Consider the following 10,635-nt stretch of genomic DNA (forward strand, 5'->3'; position numbering starts at 1 on the left):
CTGTAATCAACCTTTCCTTTTTTCCTGACTTGGCCTTTCCCAACGAGTTCTTCGGTATTGGTTTTCTTCAAAGCTGCTTTAGTGATGCTGAAGGATGTTGAAGCGACAGTTCTGGTGATCCAAGCACTATACTTGCCCATGAAAGACTTCCAGCTCAGGCAGCCGCAATGCAGGATTCACAGGTCCTCGCTCCCCTGGCCACGCTTCCAACCTCGGTACGACCCGATTCTATGACTATGAAGCTGGAGAGGATGTAACCAGTCTCAGAAACTCATAGGGAAGATGTGGCAGCTCCAGGGGAGGAATCAGAGGTCAGTGAGTGCCATCTTTTTGTGGAGCCACTGTTGCTTACCCTATATCTCCGAAATCTCAGTCCAGCAGTTTGCGATCTGGAGCAGAAAGAACACCCTGTGTGGCTCCGTTCAGCAGGTAGAAACAGCTGCTTTGAGCTTCTAGAACTGCAGCTGGCCTGATCTCCCCATTGTTTGTCTGGGCTTCAGTACTGTTTGAGCTCCTTCTCCATCAAAAAGTCACAGTGCAGGCCTTTCTTGGCAGGTGCCTGTGTAACGGTTAGGTTTTCCTTCGGGGAAGAGCTCTAGGGGTTGGTTTCAGGATATGAGTTCTGGGAAAGATTCCGTTTCCGTCATTAGGAGCTCCTACCATTTGAAACTACTCTGAAGTCCAGAGGAAGCTTGCTGTTGGGTTCCCTAGGAGGGCAAGATGAGGAATTAGTTTCGGCTAAATGATTTCTCAGTTTTCTGAAAAAGCATTCTGTCATATGGAAATAGAAGTAAAATTACCCCTTCATTGTTGAAATGATGTCTTCTGGTAGGTATGTTTTGGTCTAAGAGAGGTTCCTGCCCATACGAATAATACAATGAAAAAAGGAGCATAAATGGTGAAATAGTCCTGTATTTTGTGTGTGATCACTGAGCAAAACCTCCCTGACAGAGCTTGACTAGATATGCAACATTGTTCTGATTTGGTCTGCAAAGGCAAGGGCTTTTGACATTCAAACCCATAGGCAGATTACAGGCAATGGCTGCTGACGGCGCTTTAAAATATTTACTCCTATCCAGTTTGTGTAAGTACAATATAAAGACCATTCTCATGGAGAAACCTTTGCATTTTAAACTTACTCAGTGCAAGTGTTTCAGGTCATTGGTTTTTTGTTTGGGCCTTATGTACAAGGTCAGAAGGCTTTCCGCCTCTTCAAAAGACTAACACGCTGTAAGCCAAGGCAAAGCATTGAGAGCTTCAGGCACATGCTGTTTTTGGAAAACCTTTCAAGGCTGTCTTCATAGGTAATTTCATTTGAGTGTCTCTGCTCTGCAAAAAGTCAATTCAAAGCATTCACGTCCCTTTGGTTAATTCAAACTAGATGATCAACTTAAGAGGGGAGATAGCACTTTAGCTGCAACTGATTCTGTCCTACTTGTGAAAGTCCCCAGAATGTCTGTGATCCAATTCTAGCACGGCTGGTTTTGTTTCCATTGAAATGTAAAGCCCTGAGCAGCTGAGAAATCTGGCTGTTGATGCTCCAAGAAATAGACACAGATGGTGGGCTCTCTTCTGTGTTCGGTCACTCTTGAGCACTAGCAGCATTAGGTGAATAGTTTTTAGGTGACAGCCATGAAAGCAATGGCACAGAGTGTTCGTGCTTTAGCCAAGTGTTTTGTTGCAGGGCAAGCTGGTCTGACTTCAGAATCTGATTTGTGCAGGTGAGACTTCACTGTGGTTTGTTTTCTCCCGAGATCTCTTGGTTGTGTAGCCTAACGGAAGCAAAAGCACCTTAAGCTAGATCAGGAAAGAACCTCATGTGTTAGCAGGCTCTCCTTTAGTGATTTATGAGACCAATTTGCTGTTGGCATTCAAACTTTTTACAAAAATGAAGATTATTTTGCTGCTGGTGTTTGATTATCAACCTGAAGATTTCTTGAAAAGTCCTGTTAGTATGTTGAGACGATAACAGTGCGCTGTTATATATAGAAAATATCTGAGAACTTCCTCTTGCACTGCTGTGTTGTATATCTAGATCTGTAAGCCTTAGAGTGATTTGTGACCAAGTAGAAATGCGACTTAGGGGGGTTTCTTTAGTTTCACTGAATGTACCAAGAGAGAACAGTTTATGAATGTAAATAAATGTCCATATTCACTAGACTATCAGAACATAATGATCTGATGTTCAGGTTTTACAATTTGTTTTCACTGATTCATGTTGGGAATTGGTCCAAGCAGCTGATGCAAGTCATTTCCAAAAGTCGAGCCGAGCCTGCACCAGGAGCCAAGATGGCTTGGTCCAAGGAGCCGAGTTGGCCCCAGGAGCCATGCCGAGCCAGCCTAGAAGCCTTGTCAACCACACCCAAGAAGCCGAGCCCACCTTAAAAGCAAATCTGTGTCAGAACCAGGAGCCAAATTGAGCCGGCCCAAGAAGTAGAGAGAAATCAGTGCCAAAAGCTGTGTTGGGGCCACACAGGAGCACAGCTGAATTGGCATCAGGAGCCAAATTAAGCCTATCCCAGGAGATGAGCTGACCCAGACCCAAAATCTGAGCCAAGTCAGCCATAGGAGTCAAGCTGATTCATTCCTATGATCCTAGCTGATCCAGAGCTGATCCTATGATCCAGAGCTGGCCCCAGGTGCCAAGCCAAACCGTCCCTGAAAGCCGAGCTGAGATGGTTCTTTCAAGCTGAGCCGAGTCAGTCCCAGTACCTGAACAAAATCAGTCCCAGGAGCTGAGCTGAGCCAAGCCGGCCTGAGGAGCCTAATTTAGCTGACCCCAGGAGCCAAGCTGAGCCAGCCCCAAAATCCAAGCAGAGTTTGCCCCAGCAGTTGTGCCAAGCCAGACCTAAAAGCCAAGCAGTGCTGGAACTAGGAGTTGAGCTGAGCTGGCATCACGAGCCAAGCTGAGTTGTAGAATGGAGCCGAGCTCAGCTTGCCCACGAGCTGAGCCGAGCTGGCTCCAGGAGCCAAGTTGAACCAGACTCAAGACCTTACCAAGTTGGCTTCAAAAGCCAATCCAAGCCAGCCCCAGTAGTTGAGCTGAGTCATTTCTAGGATCCTAACTAAACGTGGCCAGCAGTTAAGCAAAGCTGGCCCGTGGTCCAAGCTGAACTGTGCCTAAAAGCCTAGATGCACCTGCCCCAGGACCCCAGCCAAGCCGGCCCCAAAAATTGAGTTCCCTGGCCTAAAAAGCTGGGCTGACCTGGCCCCAGGATCTGAGCTGAGCTGCCACCAAGAGCCAAGGTGAGTTAGTCAAGGAGCCGAGCCAAGCCGGTTCCAAAAGCTGAGCCAAGCTGGCACAAAGAGCCAAGTTGTGTTGGTCCAAGGAGCTGAGTTGAGTTGGCCCCAGGAGCAATGCGGAGTCAGCCTAGGAGCCTTACCAAGCCAGCCCAGTAGCCAACATGAACTGAGACAAACACACCCCAAATGTTGAGCTTCACTGGGCACAAAATTCAAGCTAACTGTGTCACATGAGCAGAGCTGATATGGCCCCAGGAGCCAACCAGAGAAGGTCCAAGGAGCTGGGACGAGCGGACCAAGGAGCTGAGCTGGCCAAGGAATTGAGCTGAGCCAACCCCGGAAGATGAGATGAACTGGTACCAAAAGCCAAGCCAAGTCTTCCCCAAGAGCTGAGATGATTCAGCTCAGGAGTCAAGCTGAGATGCCCCAAATGCTGAGCCCAGCCAGCCCCCGGAGCTGAGCTGTGTCAGTCAGTGAACTGAGCTGGCCCCAAAAGTCGAGCCTTGCAATTTTACAATTTTTGAGCCCAGCCTTGGTGCCGCGATTGAGAGACGGGACGCTGCTTGATGCAAGCAAAATGTCAGTTTATTAGACACGTCGGAAAGCCTTTTATACAGCTACTTAACAGTTACACAAATTACACAAATTCTATCATTTCTAATTGGCTTAGCTCTAAATATTTCATTACAATAATCCCTCCTACTTGCGGTTTCGCTACATGCTAGAAGCTACGGTTTTGCTATGTGCTAGAAGCTACAGTTATAACTTGTTGCCTACTCCCTACTTCTTCAAGGTTATTTATCTCGGACCTGCAAGGCCAGCTGTTCCCTGACTCCTCAGAGTTATTTGTCCCAGATCTGCAAGGTTGGCATGCCCTCAAGTTTCTTGCATACTTGTACTTTTCCGCTAGCTGCCCCGACACCTTGGTGTGAGTGAAAAAAGGTTGTTTTGAGGATTATGTCTCCAGGAAATCTCAGAGCCTCAAGTTTTTTGGGGCAATGATAGCACTTCCCAGACACAGTGAGAACAAGCAAGAGCTTTCCCTCCTGCTACCTAGCTGGTAGATCTTCAGGGGTGCTTTTCATAGAGCACAAAAGCTCTCGATCCCCAGGTGTAAAAAATTAAGCAAGGAAGGGAAGAGACTAGCATGGCTGAGCTGGGACCTGCTGGTCAAACTAAAAGGCAAGAAGGAACTGCACAGGCAATTCAATCAGCATCAGGTGTCGTGGAAAGAGTATAGGGATGCTACCAGGGTATCGAGGGATGAGGTCACTGTAAGTGAAGACAAGGTTCGTGACCACCTGAGGAACCTGAACGTATACAACTCTATGGGACCTGATGAGATGCACCCCAGAGTCCTGAGGGAATTGGCTGATGTAGTTGCCAAGCCACTCTCCATGATATCTGAATAGTCGTGGCAGTCAGGCGAAGTCCCCTGTGACTGGAAAAAGGGAAACATTACACCCATTTTTAAAAAAGGTAGAAAGGAGGACTCTGGGAACTACCGCCCTGGCAGCCTCACCTCCGTGCCTGGGAAGATCATGGAACAGATCCTCCTAGAAGCTATGCTAAAGCACGCGGAGGACAGGGAGGTGATTCAAGACAGCCAGCAGGGCTTCACCAGGGGCAAGTCCTGTCTGACCAACCTGGTGGCTTTCTACAACGGAGTGACTGCATCAGTGGACAAGGGGAGAGCTACGGATATCGTCTACCTGGACTTCTGCAAGGCCTTTGACACGGTTCCCCACAACATCCTTCTCTCTAAGTTGGAGAGATACGGATTTGATGGGTGGGCTGTTCAGTGGATAAGGAACTGGTTGGATGGTCACATCCAGAGGGTGGTGGTCAACGGCTCGATGTCCAGATGGAAAGGGGTGACAAGTGGTGTCCCTCAGGGATCCGTACGGGGACCAGTGCTGTTCAACATCTTCATCAATGATTTAGACAGTGCGATCAAGTGCACCCTCAGCAACTTTGTCGATGGCACCAAGCTGAGTGGTGCGGTTGACAGGCCAGAGGGATGGGATGTCATCCAGAGGGACCTGGACAAGCTAGAGAGGTGGGCCCGAGCAAACCTTATGAAGTTCAAAAGGCCAAGTGCAAGGTCGGGACAATCCTCATTATCAATACAGGCTGGGGGATGACATGATAGAGAGCAGCCCTGCGGAAAAGGACTTGGGGGCCCTGGTGGATGAAAAGCTGAACATGAGGCAACAATGTGCACTCACGGCCCGGAAGGCCAATCGCATCCTGGGCTGCATCAAAAGAAGCGTGGCCAGCAGATCCAGAGAGGGGATTCTGCCCCTCTACTCCGCTCTGGTGAGACCCCACCTGGAGTACTGTGTCCAGCTCTGGAGCCCTCAGCACAAGAAGGACATGGACCTGTTGTAGCGGGGCCAGAGGAGGCCACGGAGATGATCTGAGGGCTGGAGCCCCTCTGCTGTGAGGACAGGCTGAGAGAGCTGGGGGGGGTTCAGCCTGGAGAAGAGAAGGCTCCGGGGAGACCTTCCAGCCCCTAAAGGGGGACCTTTCTTATGAAAGCTGGGGAGGGGCTGTTGGCAAAGGCACGTAGCAATAGGATGAGGGGCAATGGTGGGAGCAGTCTCTGGACATTTGCAATTTTTGAGCCTGGCCCTAGCTAGAATGGACTGAATGCTAAGAGATGCCTGAGCCTTTGGTGGCATCAGCACTCCTTTGACTTAATACATCCATGAGGCTGTCTTTTTCTGTATAAATTTCTTTCTCATATCTTCGAAGTGCTGTTAGAATTAAACATCACTGAGTGCTTTTTATATAGCTGTGCTAACAACAGACCACAATTGGCATATTAAAAATGAGATAATATGTTTATTTAGTTCCTTGCATAGCCTGTGCTGTCATTTGCATTTGCTCACAGCAAACTGCCTCCTTCTGTGCCCAGTTGTGGTTTCTACATAGCATATTAAATCTCAGAACGGAAGAAAAGTCGACAATAGACCTCGAAGCCTGGTAGAGCATGGTATTGCTGCACTGAGTTGCTGATCCCTGCAAACTGAATTGTCACCGCGAGAGGGACCTTGGAAGCAAAGATCTGGTTCATCCCGGTGCGGCTGTGCCCCGCCCCTGGAAAGTGAACGCGGTTCTGCACACGTTGAAAACAGAAGATAAATTGAAATAAATTTATAGTCCAGGACCTTGGTAGTGTAGGGTGAATATATCTTAATCGTACTTAAAAGAAAATTTTGCACTTACAGTTAATCTGTCAGGCATCTGGAATTGCAATCATATCTTGAGTCTTTCCTGCATAATCGAAGTTATTTATTATGTCCTACTCTGTTATTACAGCTGGGTAAAAAGAGCCATTTACCTCAGCTGCTGAAGCTTAAATAAAAATATAATCACAAAAATAAGATTTGGTATGACCTGCTCCCTTGAGCATCAGAAACTGTTACTTAAAAAAAACAATAAAGCAGGGGGATTAGGGCGATTGACTTTCAATTTGCATCAGTGCTTAAACTTTTTTTTAATTATTATTTTAACCAGCACCTGAAATGGCACCACATCAAGGTCACGCTCTGCTCCTACACAGGTGAGGTGCCTGCAGGTGGCACTGAAGGGGGGGTCTGCAGGAGAGCTGCCTGCTCAGCAACCGCCCATTCCCCAAACCCCTGTCCCTGTTCACCCCTACCAGCTGAACACCCGTGCAAATCATTTGCATAGCCAGTGTGTAATCCTGCCATCACCTGTGCTGGAACCACCCAGTGGGAGGCTGTCAGACAGTGCAAGTCTTTAAATTTGACTTCACTTCCAATCTAAGGCGAGGAGTGTTCACCCTCACTCCTCGGGTCAGTGTTAATGCACGGAAGCTCACCCCTCCTGTCGGTCTCATCCAGTTTTGCAGACAAGTTATTAATGCTGAAAAACACCAGGGTGTCTGTGGAGCGGATTTCATTGAACAGTATCTGTGGTGTTGCATTGCTGTACAGCTCTCGGTGGGAATGTTAGCAAGATGAGGAGGCACCATGGTAGGATGTTCTTGGATAGGACCCAGGAAAAGCAGAGAAAAGATGCTGCTGCATAATGTCACCTTCTGATTTCAAAAGAAAATGCTGGTCAGAGAAGCCTGATCTCGCAGCTGGAAGCTAAAGGGGAAAACCAACCTAAAACACAGAACAAAAAATTAAATTATTACCATTTTCCAAGCAATTACTTATGAGTAATAAGTTACAGCACAGTGATGTCAGACTATTTTGCTGTTGTTTGGCAAATAAAGTTTTATGGGAATGCAAATGTATCATTGTTTATGGTGTTCAATAAATAGAATGGTTCTGGGGCCAAAGCTTATGTGAACTGTAGCTGTTGAGATATGCTCAAGATACAATATGACTTGTGAAATCAGTGAAAAGTTATAGCCACTGTTAAAGGTTTCATGGCAGGACCAAGTGTGCCTAGATAGTTCCTAACAGCCGTGTGTCCAAGTCAGTCCTGGCTTTTCTACCCTGCTCCAGTACTCCTGCTGCCGAAAGCTTAAGGTCTTTCCTAGGAAATAACTCGAATCATCCCTGCAGTTTCCAGCCATTTCTTGGGACCACAGCCGATCTGTCCTTCTGGAATGGTCCCCCATGTATCAGGAGACCTCTGTTGTTCCCTCTTTCTTCACCAAACTAACTTGGTTCCTTCAGGCTTTGCTTTTTGAAAATACCTTTTTGGGGGCATACTTTATAAAAAATTTTAAGCAACTAGTACATTAGCCAGGATCCCATCTGAGCGTCAAACAACTCCTATTGATGTGGTAGCAGCAACGTTGTAGGTACACTGGTCTGGAAAGAAACATCCCTGGTTTGCAGTATTGGTGCCATGCCTTCCATTTATTAACCAGCTGGTGATATTCCTCTCGTGTGCCTAGTGCTGCTCAGAAGGACTTTGGCCGTGCCTAAACCTGCTCCCAGCAATGGCAGGCAAGTGGCTCTGCTGCTCGCTGGCCCTGCAGTTGGGAGGGTGAGAATTGAATGTGGATGTTCTCCCAGCAGCTTCAGCTGAGGAAGCAGAGGTCTAATGTAAGTGTATGAAAGGCCATTACAGACCAAAGTCCACCTAGGTGATTCCCTCTTTCTGGCAACTGCTAATAGCAAATGCTTTGACTGTCAAAAACAGGATGAGTGCTTCTCCTTCTCAGCATTGACCCAGGTATGGGTTCTTGGCTTTTGGACTACGGTGTTTAAAATGCCCTGGCAGATCTCTATTCCACGATTTTATCTATCTGTCTTCTTTCCCTTTCCTCTAAATTGAATTTGAAGATAAGCATAGAATGGTTTATGTTGGAAGGGACCTTGAAGATCATCTAGTTCTACCCCCCTGCCCTGGGCAGGGACACGTCCCAGCAGAGCAGGCTGCTCAAAGCCTCACCCAGCCTGGCCTTGAACACCTCCAGGGGTGGGGCATGACAAAACACATGGCAGAGCTGCGCGCAGAGCTGCTGCCACAGTGATGCGTGGGGAGCATGTTACATCTCATCTGCTTTATGAGCCTCCTCCTCTCTCAGGATTGACTTGGGGAGGGACTGGGGAGGTTTGGGGCATTTACTCATCCATCCCCGGGGACCAAAGCAAGCTCTTCTGGAGGGCAGTGGCTGAAGTCTCCCACTGCCCAGCGCCAGTGGCTCACAGTTGCAGGAGGCTCACCAGAGGGTAGCTGCAGTGACTCATCTCTCCATCAGATGTCCTGCAGCCCCTAACTTTGGGGACAACAGGGGAACAAGCCCTAAAGACCAGTGTGAAAGTTCACCTTGGAAAAGAGGCCAGAGGGTCTGGGAGGAAGGACATTTCTTGTTTCTTGCTCTGCTTGGTCCATCCTGGCAAAAACCAGGGTGTTTGAGAGGCTGAAGACAACCCTGATTGGAGGCAATACCATCCAGCCTAAGATGGGGTCAGATGCACTCAGTGAACTGAAGTCCTCCCTGGGAGAACTGTCCAGGATGGTGGTAGTGGGGTCCAGAGTATTAAAAATCAAGGGCTGAGCTGGCTGAGCAAAGAGCCCTGAAGCAGTACTCTCTCCGACGCTGCTGTGCTCCAGTGCTGCTGCTCAGGGTCTGCTCCCTGCCTGCCAATACTGCTGCGCACAGCCTTCCTCTTTTCCACACTTTCCTGCACCGTTTTCCATTATGCCCTGCTGCAGTGGGTAGGGAGGACATACATGCCCAGCTGGAGGTTGGCACTGACTCAGGCCGGAAGCCAGGATTGCTCCTCCCGGGGCATTGGTGCTCCCTATGCATCCTACACCGGCCGGCCCCAAAGTCCCCTCCAGAAGAAGGAAGGAGATGGGTAGGGGTAAAATGGGTCTGCTGAGGTGGTGTATCTCCTCTCCTCACGTCCCAAGTGGTCTTTGCTCATCCTGCATCTCTTCTGGCTCTCAGAACCGAAAAAAGTCCCTATTTACCTTGTTCCCCTCTGCTGGCTCCACAACTGTCTGCACAAATGCCTCCATAGGGTGGCTAGAGGCCCAGCTAAACCCAGCACAGTCCCCTTCCCTCATGTCATGGTAGTGAAAAAAAACCTTTTCTTTCACCCACAACCCAGCTGGAGAGTGCTCGGCTTCTAACAGGATCCATGGAGCCCAGGGTCAGTGCCCCTGTCATGCCAAGAAAGCCTGTAGTAGGGAGGTTTGGCTGCTTCAGGGGCTTGGTGTCTCCCCCGTGGTGTGCCCGTCCATACTTCATGCCGGTCCAGTGCTCCCAGTGTTGCCCTGGCAGAGCAGTGCCCACAACATGAGAGCCACTCGCAGGGGTGCTGCTCTTCTCCTTGATGCCCATCAACATTTGACAGCATGAACGTTTAAAACTGCGGAGAGAAAATGCACTCAGCCCCTCCAGACTGTACGTGACAACGCCCTTCTCCCATGACACAAAGCTCTCAGACCCCGGCCAAGGGCAGCACTGGAAATTTGTTCCTCGGACGCAGTGCCTGCACACAGGGTACAGCCAGACAACCCCGGCTGCTGGCAGGAGAGGAGCTTAGCTGCTTTGTGGAGCAGATTCACATGGAAAAACAGATTTGCTTTAACTTTTATGCTTCTTTTTTTTGTCCTGGTTAGTAGAAGACTAACAAGTTTTTCTGTAGCTAAACAGCACTCCGGTTTTTCCTCTCTCCAGCCCAGATGGCAAGCCATGTATATGCCCTGACAGGCTCTGTCCTGACTTCCCCAGGAATACTTGGGAAGAGTAAGAGGGACCACAGCAAATGTCCTGGAGTGACTTACACTGGAAGTTTCAGTGGAAGCCTGGAAGGAAGCAACAAGCAAAGTCTCCGCAGCACGTAACGTGGCTTTTTCGGTTTGCGGGGATGCATTTCCATCGCTTTAGGTCCCACAGGATCACGCGTGGTTGTGGCTTTTTCCATCAAGAGCAGCAGCAACAAT

Source organism: Larus michahellis, chromosome 9, assembly GCF_964199755.1.
Source record: "Larus michahellis chromosome 9, bLarMic1.1, whole genome shotgun sequence".
Taxonomy (NCBI): domain Eukaryota; kingdom Metazoa; phylum Chordata; class Aves; order Charadriiformes; family Laridae; genus Larus; species Larus michahellis.